An 18,607-nucleotide genomic window follows, 5' to 3' on the forward strand; every position below is an offset into this window, starting at 1 on the left:
TAGTAATAATGGTAGAGAACATAAGCTACATAACATTCAGTAAAATGATGAAGTTAAAACTTCTGTGAGAATGAACATCAGTAAATTTTTGCTAATGTTTAGAGGTATTTTTCTCTAAGTATGGTAGCTAATTATAACTATACTTCATCAGGCTTTTTCAAGACACTTCTGTACAAGCAATTAGTTGAAGATACGTTTCAACCAAAAGGGCTTATTAATTCTGAAAGCTAACGATGAAGACTTTAGTTAGGACAACACTTCCAGCCAGGAAGTGTGAAGTAATTTAGATTATGGCCACACAGTCTTTTATGTGTTAGGTCATGGGCAGTTTGAGTGTTCTCACATGAATTGGTATAAAATCACAATGTGTCCAGCCCTGGTTTACAATGGCATTAATATTAACAAAGCTGCTAGTCTCTCTATATTTTTCTCTAGTCTCCAATGGCTTCCCTTATGCTTCGTGGAGAAATAGATCACCTAGCTCAAGTTTACTATACTTCAGCTGCTTCATTCAATAAGTTTTTTACATGACTTCTAATATACATAGATCTACCTAGAATTTATTTGGTGAAGTTTATACTTAACAATCATTAAATAATTTACTAATAGATACAGGGATTGGATTTTTTACCCAATTCTGTTGCTTTAAATAATATAAGTATTGGCAAATGTAGTTAATAATCATGTACATTTAGTATGTTCTACTTGTTAGTTTTTTTTATTTACTGAGTATTTATTGTTTTTACCACTTATAGAAATTATGCTAAGCCTTGAGAATATAAAAATATACAAAACATCCCTGCCCATATGGAGATTACAGTTTACATACTTTATGATATTATAGAAGTCAATTTTAAAAAAGGTGTTCTAATTAGAATGTTAATGTAGTTATAATATTACCCCTTATATAATTAAAGAGATGGAAAGTATCAAGAAAAGCAAGAAATTAGTATCTTAAACCAGAGGAAATATTAAGGATGATTTTCAAAAACATAATTCTGAAAATAAAGTAGCACTGAAAAGGTATCAAAGATGGCATTAAAAATTTCCCCTACAGACATTTTTCATTAAAAAACTTTAGGCAAAATGTGTTTTTACCTAGTATTGGCTGGATTTTTGGCCATTCTCTCTGTACTTCCAGTGCAGACTGCAGCTTAGCACACAGAAGCATATAATCCATGTCATCTAATAACGGACAGGTTATCCTGTATTACACAAGATGTCCATCCCGGCAGTACTCCTTCTTCTATCTCTGACCACATAAACGATTCCCAAATATGTCCCCACACATGCACTCAAAGCGCAGCTCCACTCGACAGCCATCATTCAGCAACAGCCTCAGCATCACCTCATCGTTTAGGGCATGCTGAATGGCAGGCACTGTATTCAGGACTTCTGTGCAATGGATATCAGTATTAGGAACAGCAAAATCCAGCGCAGTCCTCCTCTCGTTGTCATAGCTCTTGGAAATGTGGTCAGCAAGCAGGTTATTGATGACAAAACCACTCCCAATGAGCCGTTCTAGGCACTGTGCTTTTGCCCATCTGCTGTTGAGTGAATTGGTGTTAGCACACATTTCTAGATTGCATGCTTGGATGTTATTGGGATAAGATATTTCAGTGCAAGATAATGTCCCTCACAGGCAGCTCGGTGTAAAGGAAGATGTCCTTCTCTGTTAGGTACATGTTTGCTTCCTCCATATCCCGGCGGGAGAGCAATGCAGTCAGGATTGCTCCCTCCTGCTGCCTCAAACAGCAGTAATGTCCCATCATTCGCCAAAGCAGACACATCACCGTCTTTGAGGATTAGGTGTTCAGCACATCACAGAGACCATACCCAGCAGTAGCACCTAATGGTGTGACTCCAAACTGTCTCAGGCAACATTGCCAGCAGAGCTATGAGATCTTTTAAAAATATATATATGTACATATATTACATATATATTTATTTATTTCAGAGGGGAAAGGAGAGGAAGAGCATGAGAGACATCAGTGATGAGAGAAAATCATTGATCAGCTGCCTCCTGCACACCCCCTCCTGGGGATGGAGCTTGCAACATGGGTATGTGTCCCAACTGGGAATCCAACCGTGACCTCCTTGTTCATAGGTTGATGCTCAACCACTGAGCAATACCAGCCAGGCGTAGGTCTTCATAGCCTTGTTTGGCTGCCTCATGCATGGCCGACAGTTGTTGACACAGGGCTGGTCAAGGCTGGTGGTGTGTTTGAGCAGAGCAGACACCACGTTATAGGAGCCCTTTTTTACAACTTGAAGATTTTAAAAAGAACAATTGACAGTAGGCATATTAACATGAATATCTCAGATGATATTAAACAAGTTACCAAATTTAACATCAAAAGAGATGTTAGCTATTCCCTTCTACAAGAGAATATTGTATTTTTCGTACCCCTTCCATTTCTTGTATCCAAATTTCTATTGAGGAGTGTATGCATGCAGGATAATACCTTCTCTTTAAGACCCCAATCTGAACAGGTTCAAGAGTTGCATGAAAGATAGTACACATTGCTAAGATGTTGCATATAATCTTTCTAAATTTTAATGTCTTCATTAACAAAATAAAAATAACATTCACTGTTGGATTGTATAAATTAAATAGTGTATGTAAAATGTTTCGTATATACTAGGAGTGCAGTAAATTATTACTATTGTTAGTAAAAGTACCATTTCATCACTTCTAGGATCCTGGAACCACATGTGTAAATAAGGTTTATCAAGTTCTTCCCCCTCTACAAAGAGGTGTGGTGTTTTTTTCTTCTCATGCTCTTAATGGGAGTTTAGCAATAGGAATGCTTCGAATCTGGTAGACCAGGTGTTCTAAACAGATGAAGCATATGACAGCTAACATACTACCATTTCAGAGGTTTTCTAAACCAGCTATCTCTTTCCCCCACTGCTTGTCGCTAGTGCCTGAAATTACACTGTTTAGTTTTCCCCCTTTAGATTAAGACCAGATTTTCCCAGCTTAGATATAACTATTTCTAAAAAAGGTAATGCATTTTCTCTTATCAAAAAGGGGGAAGAGGAGAGGACAAAGAGGGTAGGGAGGGAGCTACTTACTAATATTACTAACCTATAAATTAACAAATGAATTAATGTGTTATTTCATGTTCATATTTGTTGCCCTCTATTCTAAGAATCATCCTCTGAATTTATATATAAATTACAAATTTCATTATACTCTGAATTTAGCCATTCTCAACTGAATTTTAGAATATTCTGCAGTAGAATGTGAGAAAGTAATAGAACCAACTTTCTTAAAGTATTTTGAACCGATGTTATTATTCTATGTAGTATTTAACATTCTCTGCTGCTTTTAGGATGATGATGGTTTAACTTCAAGAGAGTGGCTGTTTCCTCAGACATCTCATTTCATTATCATTGTGCAGTTTTTAACAACAAAATTTACTATATTTTCATCTGTTCTTTAGATGTTGTAATGTGCTAATTTGAAACAGAAGTAACAATGGTGTTTAAAATTATTTAGTGACTTGGTATTGCCAGTGTTTTCCCACTACCATATTTTTTTACTAGTATGTCCTTTTCCTCTAGTCCACCATAGAGGACATAGAGTACAAATGAGTAGTGAGTAGCCAAAATTGGAGAAAGAAAATAGGGGTACTTATTAAGATGGTGAGAAAGCCAGGCGGAGCATGGAAAATAGCATCCCAGCAACAGGAGACTGGATGGAGTTCTGTGGCATCAGAAACTCCCCCTGCTACAGTCATGTTAGCCTTCTCTCTCACTGTTAACCATTGCATTGTAAGAGTTAATGCATGTGAGCATTTAGTTTGAGTTATCTTATTGAAGGAGTTTATATTGCTGATTCTCTTCAGCTGGTCAGATGCCTTTGAGAAGTTATTTTAAACAATAAAGTGTTAAGAATAATGTGAGAGGTGCAGCTATTTAATGCTGAGGAGACATGAATAGATTGCCCGGAAGTTTCATTGAAAAAACTGGGACCTTTTTCACAAGTCTCCTACTGCAAAGAAAGGATACTAAGTATTATAGTGAATTTTGTCACTAAAGTAAAAATCAAGAATTTATATATAAGGGATGATTTTTCACTTTAAAATTTGGGCGATTTGGCGTTCTTGATACCTTGAAGGTCTCCATACCTATTAGTATTGTGAATGCCTGGAACATGTAATGTAGTGCTTGCCACAGTGGCTCAACACTCTGATCTTTTTAGTATTGTTATTTTATATATTAACAGTGATGGAGGCAAAATGGCAACAAAAAAGGTATGTTTCTATCTGTGGCTTTGCTTGCTTGTTTGAGGAAATACAGGGTTTACTTGCATAGACTGTTAACTACAGGGAAAGATTGTCTTCATATTGCAAGTTCTGTGTTCTTGCCAGTGTTCACTGGGTGACATTTTCACCTGCTGGTGCCTGAAGTTAGTGTTTTACAACCTCAACAACTCAAACATCCTGGTGCTACTCATTTAGCATTGAGTGACGTTTTTATTTCCTGTACCAAAGAGTTAATTTTCTTTTTGGTTGACTGAGAGTTTTCTTCTCACATCCTTGTGTTTATAAAGTAAAGTTTAATGTTACTAAGAACAATTTTGATGAACAGATCTTAGTTTTTACACACTGCTGCCTCAATTTCATTGGTTTTAAAGGTCTCTCATTTGAACTTTTTTTTAGTTAGGCAGATTAGTATGGTTTTTTATTTTGTATTTTAATATAGATTGGCTACTGTAAAAGTTTAATAGGTTGAAGTTGCAAAAGATAATCAAAGCACTTTTCACAAGCTATTTTAGTTTTGCTTTATTTCTGCAGGAAAAAAATGAGAAATAATAAGTCTACCTTTATTTCTATAAGTGAACTATCTAGCTTATTGGGCCCTTTTATTGAATGCTGAAGCAAAATGATAAAGTGCAAAGGTAAGGGCCCTTTCTGATTACGGATGAAGAACTCTGCTTCTTGCTCTGTGTAATCCTTAATGCCATTAAAGAGTGATACTGTCATTTGTCTATTTTGCAAACAAGGTTAGAATTAAAGAACACTTTAAAAATATACATATGCCAGGGTGTCCCAAAAATGTATACACACTTTGAATAATTATTAATTCCAATTGGTTAAATCTGAAAAGAAAGAAAAATCAATTGAGCTGTCAGCTGTTAAGTGTGTATACATTTTTGGGGACACCCTGAATATATAAACACTTCCAAAAAGGGAATGCAAATATACTTGATTTAAGCAAAACTGTAATAGAAAATTGAACTTTACAAAAAAAAAAGGTCGCTATGCTGTTATTAACTTTACATAAAAAATTAAGAGTAAGAGTATTTTAAAAACTTAATTCTCAGTAATTCATTTTATAAAAAATGGGAGAAATAAAAAAACCTTAGAAAAGTACTTATAATTGTCCAAATGTAATATTGCTAAGTATACTATTCTGGTTTTTTATGTTTCCTAAAACTTTCAAAACATTCATTGGGGACCTTAAAACTGTGGCTGAAATTGTTAAAAATTCTGGCAAGAAGATAACAGTATGTATGTATTGGAAAAGTAGACAGTCACATTTGAGAATGTTTTGTATCATTTTCACTCAACAAATATTCTCTCATTGAATGTAGATACAATATATGGTTTTGCAGTGAATTCTGAATGGAAAAAAGAATAAGGTCTGAAACGTATGTGAGACATGACTTAGGATCATTTGAATGATATGTAAGAATACAGATATACATGTCATTAGCGGTAAAAGCAAAATGGGAAGAAGCAACAATATGTCTCTCTGTCAACAATATATTTCTTAGATTTTGTTGCCACAATATTAGTACTGAGTTATTCAGCTTGTTAATGCATTATTTAAATTAATGTGGCTGAATGCAGTTATTTATTCAAGTGATTGGGTAGTAGAGAGTTCACCACTATCCTCTGTCTTCCAGAGATGAATATGAAAAAGACATTTCTACTGTAGTATAGGTGCATTAAAGCAGAGATGCTCGGACTTGAGTTGCGGGTCTACGGGAGAACAGGGTAGGCTTTGGGAGGACTGAGCACAGGTGATTGTGCTTGTATGAGCTTTATGTCCCTGGAATTAGCCTTTTAAAAAAATCTAACTAGCAAGTTTAATGATTAGGCAAAATCTGTGATACTTTGAGACTTCCAAAATTGTCTATCAACCTCAAATTGTGTCTAATATTGTATATCCCTAAAATAAAGGACATTTATTTTAATAATGGTATGTTCCAAGTGCCATATAAAGATCCCATTTTTGTTTTTGTATTTATTTTTATTGTTGACAGCATTGCAGATGTTCCCCTTTTTTCCCCATGACCCCTCCTAGCCCACCGCCACCCCCTGCCCAGGCCTTCACCACTCTATTGTCAGGGTCCATGGGTTATGCATATATCATGCAAGTTCTTTGGTTAATCTCTTCCCACCCACCCCCGGCTTCCCTCTGAGATTCCACAGTCTGTTCCATGCTTCTGTGTCTCTGGATCTATTTTGTTCATCAGTTTATTTTTGTTCTTTAGATTCCACATATGAGTGAGATCATGTGATACTTGTCGTTCTCTAACTGTATAAAGATCCCATTTTTAAGTGATTCAGGCAGTTACTTCGTTCGGTGCATATGTTTACATCTGAGTGCTAATGCCACATTGTCTGTTTTACCTTGTCTGCTCCCCTAAGATTACTTAAAGTCTTCACTACCATTTCCAGTGCTGATGGTAATGCTAATGGTAAATATGGAAAATAATTGAGAAGTAAGAGACTGGATTGAGAAGAGGAAGGGATAAAAGGACAAGTGTAAGCCATGTGTCTGAGATATACTTGTTTAAATGAAGAGTCTACACTGGTTCTTAAAATGAAAAGCAAACTATGTACCTACCTTAAGAATAATGTTGTTTAATTTATGTTAGTGATTTAGTTTTATTCTTGTAATAGTTCTATTTTTTCTTTGAAGATTGTTTTTAATTTAAATTGTGGAATTTTTACTTCTCTTAAAAGGTATTATGTAATGTATTTCTAGAAATCTTATTTTTAAATAAATATTTTTTAAAAACATAGGACTGTCTTTCCCCCACTTCTTTATTTATTAAAATCAAACCAAATTCTACACTATAGCTGCACCATCAGTATAATAGATCAATTTTTTTAAAGTTTCATACAGTTTGGATGACTTCAAAATTAGTAGCCTTAGGATATTGTTCTACTGTAATAAAAAATTCACTATGTGTTCAAGAAGAACTAGGTATACGTACTATGGTTGAAATTGACAAATGCAATATTCCAAATTAGGCATATTTGTCTTAGAGACGACCCAGATGGATAGATTTAGTCACACAATTGAACATGTATTGAGCCAGACACTTTTGTATGGAAATATTTTTTCTTTGAGGAGTTATTTACATAAAATAAAAAGCATAGCGTTTTAATGTATGTCTAGGTATTATTTTAGATCTAGGAATATTCAATTACTTTGCCTTTGGTCTAATGGAGTTGTATTCTAAGAGTTTCTGGATAGCTTTTTATTGACAAATTTCTGTCTGAATTTAAAGTTGCTTTACTTGTACATGGGAGTTGTCACAGAGGAGTGTATATTAGTATAAATTGTCAAAAATATTACCTGAAAGGTCAAATCAGTATTATCTTAGAAACAGTAAAGGAATAAAAACTGAGGCTGATAGAGGCTTCACTTTTTAAAAAAAATTTTCTTGAATTTTTATTGCCAGAAAAGTAAAGTTGATAAATATTCTGGATTAGTACATTAAATGACTTGGTAGAGTTGCATATAAAACTGTAAACTTTGTTGCATTGGTAAATAAAAGCAAATTGTTGCATTTTTGACAAACTTTCAAGGATTATACAACTTTAATCTTGTTCCTTTTCCAGTTTCATTTGCTCTGATTCTAAGCAGCATTTACAATAATTAGGCTCTCTTAATAATGATAAATTATGATTCTCAGTCTTTTTGGTCTCAGGACTCCTTTACACTCATAGACATTATTGTGGGTCCCAAAGAGTTTTTCCTTACGTAGGTTGTCTTGATCAGTATTGACTGTACTAGAAATTAAAACTGAGAAGTATTTTAAATGCTTATTAATTTATTTGAACATAATAACAAGCCCATTGCACATTAACAATGTATTTTTATTTAGAGACCCCTGCTTTTACATTGTTTGCAGATCTCTAATATCTGCCTTTGTAAAAGAAAGTTGGATTTGCCTACCGCTTCTGCATTCAGTCGGTTGCATTGGTATTGTGGTTGAACTCTCCAGAGAAATCCAGTCTCATGTAAAGACTGTACAGATGTTTCTTGACCTAACAACGGGGTTACATTCCAATAAACCCATCATATGTTGCAAATATTATGAATGAAAGTGCATCTAAGACACATAAACTTCTGAACATCATAGCGTAGCCTGGCTGGTTTCTACTGAATGTACACTGTTTTCGCACCATCGCAAAATTTTAAGTTGGGGAACATCTGTAGTTAAAAGAGGAATATTTTCATAGTTTGTTCAAGTGACTGTGCACTTCTTCTGTGATACAAAACAAAAACTCAACATGTGATGTTTTCTTAAAGTTTAGTTACAATTTTGGACCAGAAACAATACGAAGAAACTTTTCATATTCTGTTATATTAAAATCTATTGGTCTCTTTTTTTACTTTGTAAAGTTCTCTTGACCCATACATGATTTTGTGACATCATTCATTGGTCATTTGGGAAATATTGGAGTAATGCAGATCTTCCAAGTGTTGCCACATTTCACCCTATAACAAATTAAATTAGGTTAAGTTAAATTTAAAAAATTAATAGTGCCACTGATCTTGTCAGAAAAGTAGGTACTGGAAAGCTGTTAAGCTTGTAATGACACGTTACATTTTTCTCAATTCTGATTGTCACTTGAAGGTTTGAATTTTATTATTGGTAACCACATTCTGTCAATGGTTTCCCTTCAAGTGTTATATTCACTCATTTTTTAGAAAATATTTGCCATATACCCACATGTGAAAAACCATAGTTGGTCAGTTATCCTTTCAACTAAATGGGGTTCCATGAAAAACATGGCTACTTCAGCTCACAAATCACAGTTGCACTGGTACTTTTCCTCAGGAATAAACAAGCGTACTTTGGAATGCAGGTGAAACGCTTTGTGTACTGCCCATGTTGACAAACAAAATATTAAAAATATACTAAAAAATCAAGATTTAATAAAGCTAATCATACTGATTCACTAAGGGGATTACTGAAGAGATCATCTGTATATTCCTGCTTTTGAAGCACTTAAAATATATAGCATCCTTAAAGATTAATATCTACTTAGCATTGTTAGAAACAGACAAAAACTAAAAATACAGGATAATATTATAATACTGCAAAATCATTTGAGACGCCGCCAGATCCTGTAGAAGAACAAATGTATGCAAACGCTGCTCGAGGCTGACCAATTACCCATAGGAGCAGCAATTATATTAGCGTGCAAGGGCAATTGGAGGGAAAATTGGACCCTGTGGACATCCAGCTGAGCAAACAGGACTGAGGGAGGATAGAGGATGTGTGTTAGTTTGAAAAAAATACATCTAAGCTTGCTTAAAAAATATTTGTATCCGTCACAGCACATTCTTTGTCTGTCTTCTGGTTGCTCATGGTTTTCAAATTAGCCCCCTTCTCCAAACAAAAGAGCACCTCTGCTTAAAGACCAAACACCCAAATAGCAATGTGTTTTGCACATAAAAAGGCCAGAATAGTTCAGGAAATGGGAAACTTTGAGTACACATATCCACATATTCAGATGCTACTGTACATATACACAGGTGTCACCAGTAGTAGTTTACCTGTGGCAGGGTCTAGTTATGTATCCTTAATGCTGAAATTTATTATAACTAAAAGTGTTCCCTAGCTCTAACTTGTGATGATTTTTGAAAAAAACTTAATGATTAAGGATCTAATATGATGTGGAGGTTTTATAGTTTCATATTGAACTATGGATGAGTAATCCTTGATGAATAAGTGATCACATCAAGTTATGAAATTTATTGTATAAATTGTACAGTAAGCTGTGTAGCTGTAAGCCAAATAACCCTCATTCTATTGGACAGGTTCACATTTAAATTGCAACTAAAAGTAACTGATTTCAAAGTTTTTTGGGTAGTCTACACTTGTTATGACTTGATGTTCTTGAGTGTTTGAAAGCATTTCAGGTATTCTCAACATGGAAAAGTACCCACAATATGGAAAATAATCCATGTGCGTGTTTTTGGTTTTGGAAATAATTTCAATAATTTGAATGATCATGATATTCATACCCTTGTAGAATTTTCTCCTTTTCCCTCACTGGAGTTAACACAATTCTAAGTTTGGAATGTATCATCACATACATGTATTTATATTTTTATGTGTGTAAACATGAAAAATAGTTTGATCAATGTTTAAAATTTATATAAACCTCCTCCTAGCACTCCCTGCTTTCTTTCCTCTAGAGCACTTGCCATCTACAATAAAATGTGAAAAATCCCCATTCCCACTGTCCTTCACAAAGGTAGCTACTGGCAGTAATTCGGTATCTATTATTCCTCTTCTGAATGTGACATGCGTGGTTGTTTGGTTTTCTAGGGAAACTAACTTCTGTGATTTGCATTTTTTAAAATAATATATTGTGGTGATCATCCCTATCAAGACATAATAGTCTACCCCATTATGTTTACCTTTTCTGTAGATTGTATCATCAGTATCCTCTAATTTATTTAATCATGCCTCTATAATAAACATCAAATACTTTTTTCCCTATTGATAACAATGCTGTAGTAAACACTCTTGTACAAAAATCTTTGTAGCCAATTGCTAGGATTTTGTAGGTGTATTCCTAGAAGTGAAATTGGTAAGTCAAAGGATGCGGACATTTTAAATTTTGATGAAAAATACCAAACTGTCTTCCAGAATTCTTTAATTTACACAGTCTCACTTGATCCTATTAATTTTTAAAATTTGTGCCAGTCTAATAGAGATGAGCATCTGTTCATTTTTCCCCCTCCAGATTCCTTGTTTATGTTGTTTGGGCCATTTACTTCTCTTTGTTCAATGTTACTAACTTTATATTTTCTGGATATATTTCTAAATTTTAGCTGTTTCTTATTTTTCTTTATGGTGATTGTTCTGGTAATCATCATATGTTACTTGCTGTGTAACAAATGACCCCAAACTTAGTGATATAAAACAACCAACCTTTTTCTTTTATGGTCACAGATTTTATGTGTCAGGGATGCAGAAAGGGCACAATGGTTTTTCTCAGCTAGAAATACATGAAGACTGTGAAGGGGGGAGAGTATTACTGGAGACTCACCAGCCAAAGCCTCATTTACTCACATGTCTGATGCTGGCTGTCAGCTGGGACCTCAGTTGGGGCTGTCATCAGGAACACCTTCATGAGCCTTTCCGGATGTGTGCCTGTGTCCCAAGAGAGAGTGGCCCAAGAGAACCGGGTAGAACCTGTATCACCTTCCATGACTGGTCTCAGAAACCACAGCCTGCTTAGTCACAAGCCGGCCCAGATTCCGTGAAAGAGGATGGAGACTCCACATCTTGAAAAGAGTGTCAAAGACAAATTTCACAAGAAAAGCATGTTGCCAGGGAGATGTTGTTGAGGACATCTATGGAAAATAAAATTCGTCACAACCATTATGTTTTATGGAAGAATTCAATGACCTTGAACTAAGACTTCTGGGTTTTATCTTGTTTAAAAAGGCCTTTCCTAAATCAAGATTATGTATTTCTCTTTACTTTTCAAAAAAATTTCAATCATTTTACTCTTTTGTACTTGTTGCTGAGTCCATTTGAAATTTATCTTTATAAACTTAGTCACTTTCAATGGTTTTGTATATTTCTGTACAATTTTATTTTTGTAATAAAGGTATACTGGGGAACTAACTTCAATTTTTTAGATGTACAAATATCACCAACACATTTAGATGTACAAAATATCAGCCAACACATTTTTTACACAGTTTACTTTGTCTCACTTCTGATTTATAATGTCACTATGTTCTTGAAGTTATGTGATATGTATTTAATTTTTAAAAAAATTATTTTTATTGATTTTAGAGAGAGGAAGGGAGAGGGATAGAGAGATAGAAACATCAATTGATTGGCTGCCTCCTGCATGCCCCCTACTGGGGATCAAGCCACAACCCAGGCATGTGCTTTGCCCGGGAATAGACCCATGACCTCCTGGTTCATGGGTCGACGCTTAACCACTGAGCAACACCAGCTGGGCATAATATGTGTTTAATTCTAATAATTATCGGTAACAATTTCAGAAGCATTTACCTATGTTTTTCTAATTGTAACCTGACATTTTTTTATAACCTTCATTTATTTGAAATAAATGTTTCATATTGCTGTTCCCCATTCCCACTTATATGCATAGGTTTTAGAATTTTATATTATTATTTTAAGTCTTCCACTTAAAAGTCAACTGATCAGCTTTATCTCACTATAGATTAGGTTTGCCTTTTCCAGAACTTCACTTACATGGAATTATACAGTATGTCCTCTTTTCCCAACAGGCTTTTCTGCTCAGCATGTGTATTGAGATTCATTCATGTTGTGAGTATCAATTTGTTTCCTTTTGTTGATGAGAGATAGTCTATGGTATGAATTATCCTTAATTCTTATTGATTTCAATTCCTGAAATATTTGTTAAGGATTGGTATTATTTCTTTAATATTTAATAGATTTCACCAGTGAAACTAATTGGACCTGGGCTTTTCTTTGTAAGGTTCTCAATTATTTAATTTGTTGTTACAGCTCTATTCAGGTTTTCTAGTCTTAAATTTGGGGCATTTGTCTTTTTACATCCTTGGGTAAATTTGTTCCTAGGTATTTTATCTTTTTTAATGCAGTTGTAAATGGGATTGTTTTCTTAGTTTCCCTTCCAATAGGTCATTATGGGTGTATAAAAATACAACCAATTTCTGGATATTTATTTTGTATCCTGCTACTTTACTGAATCGTTTTATCCATCCTAGTACTTATTTGGTGGAATCTTTAGGGTTCTCTATATACACCATGATGTCATCTGCAAATAATGACAGTTTTACTTCTTTTCAGTTGTGATGCCTTTTATTCTTGTTTCATTGCTGTGTCTAGGATTTCTAGTTCTATATTGGATAACAGTGGTGAGAGCAGACATCCCTGTCTCACTCCTGATCTTAAGGGAAATGCTTTTAGTATTTGCCTGTTGAGTATAATGTTTGTGTGGGTTAGTCATATGTGGACTTTTATTTTGTTGAAGTATGATTCCTCTATTCCCACTTAGAGTGTTTATCGTAAATGGATGCTGGATTGTATCATACTTTTTCTGCATCTATTGATATGATCATGTGGATTTTTTTAATCCTTCATTTTCTTTATGTGGTGTATCACATTTATTGACTACAGCCCCATAATAAATATCATTTAATCATGGTGTACAATCTTTTAAATATATTGTTGGATCCAGTTTGCTAATATTTTGTTGAGGTTTTTAGCATTTATGTTTATCAAAGATATTGGCCTATAATTTTCTTTCTTTGTGGTGTCTATCTGGTTTTGGAATTAGGATGATGCTGACATTGCAAAATGAGCTTGGGAGTCTCCCCATTTTGTTGGGGTGGCCTTATGCAGGGGGTGTACTGTGGGGCTCAGTGGTGCAGTCTCTCTGAACACCTGAGCTCGGTGCTCCAGGAATGTCCTTGTGAGCCCTTTTGTTGTCGTTGAGTCTTGATTACTGTTGGCCCTTCCAAGGGTGGAATGACCATTGGGCTGGCTGAATATGAGGATCAACCCTACCACAGTGTACAAGCTGCTCTGTGGGGATTGACCTCACAAGGAGGAATTCAGCCCAGTCGTGTCTGGTGCCTGCCAAGATGTCCCATTGGGTGTGCTGCTCAGCTCAGGTGAGTTATGGAGCAGGGTGGAGCTAATGTGGGTTAAGGGTAGGCATGGGGGACCCGGATATGGGGCAGGGCACAGGCAGGATGTGTCACTCCAGGCCCCTTCATCTCCTTCACTCCCAGCTCCTCCGCCTCCCTCGCTCCCTGAGATCTCAGCCCTGGGTCATGGCTCAAAGTAGACAAGGTGACCTCGGATGTAGAGAACTGCCCTCAACACCTTAAAATTGTGTTTACATTAGACTGAGAATCTCCACTTCTAGATTTATGGACATAGATATTCGCTTCAGCAAGATGATGGGAGTGAAAAACTGGAAATGGCTCATGTTCCACAGCAGGGGCTTCAGAAATTCTGATGTGGGGAGACAGGAGAAAAAGGACTGACTGGCAGTGTCCACCTCTAGGGAGATAAAGTTCTGGGAGGGCACATGCCTGGGAAGCCTTCCTGCCCAACATCCACAAGTGCACACACACACATACTCATGCAAACATGCACAGGCACCCACACATGGGCACAGAAACTCGGGTGCACACAAGTGCATATGCCAACACACGTGTGCACACACAGAAAGGATTGGAACAGTGAGCAGCCCTGTCAGGGTTCTCCATCCTGGAAGGACTTTGTTCTTTACTTGATTGTGACTTGCTTTAGAATTCATTATTGTACTATAATAAACCTTTGTTTTTCTTGTCATAAGTTCTTTAAAAATTAAAAACTAATGTACGTTACTCCATAGATGAGCAACAAGTGTATACATTGAACGTATGACTTTAATATTTTTAGAACTATCAAATTAATCAGTGCATTATAAGGAATGTAGACATCACCTCAAGGAGAAGAGATTTGCAAGTCCCACCCCAGAGGTGGCTCGGTGGGTATCTCTCAGGCTCTGCCTCTCTCATTCTGTTTGTCTCTGTCACAGGCAGACTCATTCTCCATATGTGATTCTGCCTGTTGACATCACATCTAGGGGGTCTAACAGGTAGGATCCTGGATGCAGATAGGGGTCCACGTGTCTCACGTGAGAGGACCCATGAGGTCTTTATCTCCAGGCACGTAGAGACCCCTGCACCCACTTTAGCAGCTGCTCAGCTTCCCTTGTCCATGCGGACCAGCATTGGTGGATCCCATCCCCTCTCCATGGACAGTAGTGTTTTTCCAATTCCCAGCTATTTCATCAATGCTGTGATGGGTAGTCTGGAAAATACATCTTTGAACAATTGTCCAAGAGTTTCTGTGGGGGAACTTCGGGGGAGCCCTGCCAGTGCAGGTGTGCCCCGTGGGACTTTGGCAGGTCCTGCACACTGTTCTCCCAGAGGAGGGGCCTTCCCCTTCTCCCCAGGGGATCTGCTGGGGCCTCTGCTGCCTCACATTGTCCCCAGGGCGGGTCCCCACCAGCCCAGAAGCTGCCAGTCTGAAGGTGACAGTGCTCTCCCCCCAGTGTTGACCGTGGGTGTGTCCCCATCGGGGAGGGGGGCATCTCTGACATGTCCTGGCAGGTGCCCTGCCTCTCGTTGGAAGTGCCTGTGTTTGCCCTGTGTCCCTTTAGAAACACCGACTTTCCAGAGTTTTCTGCACCACAGGGATGTGACACCTCTCTCTGCCCTTGGGTTGGGAGGAATATTTCCCAGCCGCCCCGATGCATTTCCCTCAGGGCAGGTTCCAGAGAGCTTTCTTCAGCCAGGGGTGGTGGGTCCTCAGTTAGGTCAGGTGCTGCTGCACAGGCCGGCCCCAGCTCCAGAGCTGCAGCTGGAGGGGCTGCTGGAGGTGGCAGGACCACTGAGGTGACACCCCTCCAGGTCTGCCCCTGCATCAGGCTCCTGGGAATGGACAGCAAGTGTTAAAGCAGGAGTCCGCTCTGCCTCCTGGGCTGGTGCTGGAGTTGCGAGAGAAGAAAAGATCACCCATGTGCCTGCATGTCCATGTGCCCCCCAAAGACAGAACACAGCTAGAGCCCAGGACCCAACACAGAACAACCTCCCCGCCCACAGTCCAGCAGGTGGGTGGTCTGAGGCCGGTCTTTGCTCCTGGCCAGGCTCTGGGGGTGCTCCCTCTGTGTCTGGCACCATCCCTTCCTCATAAGCTCCTCTCCCTCCTCCCCCACATGCACCTCCACCCCCCATCCCACCCCCACCTCCCTGACCTTCTCACCCTTGGGCTCTGCCTCCTGGGGCTCTAGGTCACCTGGCCTGGTTTGATTAACATGGGCACAAGCCTCCAGGTTGGATTCAGAAATCATGAGCTGCCTGGGGAAATGGCAGTTTTAGGGGAGGAGTCCCTCTTAGGTCATCCACAGGCCCTGGTTCCCCAGACTTCCAGGTGGCCTCACTCACTTCAGCTGACCCTCGGTCAGCTGCTCTGACCCTCCGTGGTGTGGCTTACCGGCGCCTCACTGCTGGACATGGGCCAGGGGTCTTCGTCGAGCTGCTCCTCCATGTCTTGGGTTGAGCTCTGCAATGGCAGTGACCAGCAGCTGGTTGGGAGTCCTTAAGCCCTGCCCAGCTCTAGTCACTGCTGCTTCTGCCCACTAGCTCTGCTTCTGGATCAGGCCCAGCCATGTGTCTGCACAGACCTCCACCCACAGGAAATGAGATTCACCTCCAGGACTTGGGATAGACCCATGGTAAGCCCACCAGGCATCTGATCCCCCTTCATCCTGTTCCTTCTACACACACACACACACACACACACACACACACACACACAGGAAGGGACATAGGGCTGGTGAAGTGGGATCACAGTGGTGGCCTGGCCCAAACAAAACCTCCCTGGGCTCCCTGTGTTACCTTTGGGTCCTGCCATGGAAGGGACCATAGGCCTCTGGGCTGAGTTTGGAACCTGTGGCGGCCAAGGCAGAACATACTCTCACTGTTGCCTTTTCTTGAGGCCATGACCTCAGGACACAGGCAGACAAGAAAACACGGAGTCCTCTCCAATGTCTCTATCTGAGTGAGCTGGGTAGGGGATCTTATAGAATGTGGCTTCCTGGTTACTAGGGTTCCTGATGACTGGGGGCCATCGTCAGGAAGTGAGGTCCTTGTTATTGTCTGAGGAGATGCCCGGTATGGGACCCAGGCAGTGACCTCATTTCTTTTTTTGTGAAGTTATTGGGGTAACATTGGTTTGCAAAACCACACAGGTTTCAACTGTACAACTCACTAAAACATCTGCACACTGTATTGTGTGCCCATTGCCACAGCAAAGTCTCTTTCCCATTTCCCATGCCTCTGCCCACCTCCATCTATCCCCACCCCCACCCCTTTCCCTCTGGCTATCTATTGTTTGTGTCTGTGTGTCATGTATACATATTTTTTGGCTAATCCCTTTACCTTCTTTCATCCATTGCCCCCAATCTTATCCTCCTGACATTTGTCAATCTGTTCCATGTATCCATGTCTCTGTTTCTATTTTCATCACTTTATTTTATTCATTAGATTCTGCAGATAAGTGAGAGCATATGACATTGGTCTTCTCTGATGAGTTTATTTCAACTAGCATTATAATCTCCAGGTCCATCCATGCTGTCACAAAAGGTAAGATTTCCATTTTTAGAGCCCTGTAGTATTCCAGTGTGTAAATGTTCCATGGCTTTTATATCATTATCTACTGACGGTCACTTGGGCTGTTTCTAGATCTTGGCTATTGTAAACAGCGCTGCTATGAACATAGGGGCACGTGTATTCTATTGAATTAGTACTTTGGGATTCTGAGGATATATTCCCAGAAGTGGGATCACTGGGTCAAAGGCAGTTCCATTTTTAATTTTTTGAGGAAACTCTATACTGCTTTTTATACTGGCTGTCCTAGTCTGCATTCCCACCAGCAGTGCACCAGAGTTCCCCTTTTGCCACATATTCGCCACGAGCACTGGTTGTTTGTTGATTTATTGATTATGTTGATTTATTGATTATGTCAATTCTGGTAGGTGTGAGTGATATCTCATTGTGGTTTTAATTTGCATCTATCTGATTAGGGACATTGAGCATTTTTTCATATGTCTATTGGCCATCTATATGTCCTCTTTTTTCCATCTTTTTATCTTTATTTTTGAAAGTATTACATAAGTCCCCCTTTTTCTCCCATCAACCCCTTCCAGCCCCCCCGCACCCCCCCTCCACCATCCCAGGGCCTCATCACCCCACCGTCTTTGTCCATGGGTTATGCTTATATGCATACAAAGTCTTTGGTTGATTACCTCCCACCCTCCCCCACCTTCTCTCCAAGTGTATGTCCTCTTTGGAGCAGTATTTGTTGAGGTCCTCTCCCCATTTTTAAATTGGGTTGTTTGTCTTCCTGATGTTGTTGTATTTTTTATATTAACCCCTTATCAGATGTATCATTGGCAAATATGTGCTCCCATTCAATGGGTTCCCTTTTTATTTTGTTGATGGTTTCTTTTGCTGTGCAGAAGCTTTTTAGGTTGATGATCCCTGGGTGAGGTTGAGACTACACACTCCGGGGGCGGGGGAGGGGGGATTTTTGCAGCTGCTATCCCTCTGGCTCCTCAGCTGTGGCCACACCTGGGTGCAGGGGCTGGCCCCATCCAAGTCTCCACCATTCTTCCCAGTCTCTATGTGGCTTCTGTAAATCCTTGGTCTTCGGTGGTTAGTCAGGTTGATTGCTCCATAATTTAGCTGTCAATCTGGGTTGGGGGCAGAAGCAGGTGCATGTAGCTTCTACCTACTCTGTAGCTCT

The 18,607-nt window shown here is 38.8% G+C and overlaps 1 pseudogene; it reads right to left on the minus strand.

Moving 5' to 3' along the window:
- LOC102429098 lies at positions 1-16,348 on the minus strand (annotated as a pseudogene).
- Positions 16,349-18,607: the final 2,259 nt, after the last annotated feature.

Source organism: Myotis lucifugus, unplaced genomic scaffold (assembly GCF_000147115.1).
Source record: "Myotis lucifugus unplaced genomic scaffold, Myoluc2.0 scaffold_79, whole genome shotgun sequence".
Classification (NCBI taxonomy): domain Eukaryota; kingdom Metazoa; phylum Chordata; class Mammalia; order Chiroptera; family Vespertilionidae; genus Myotis; species Myotis lucifugus.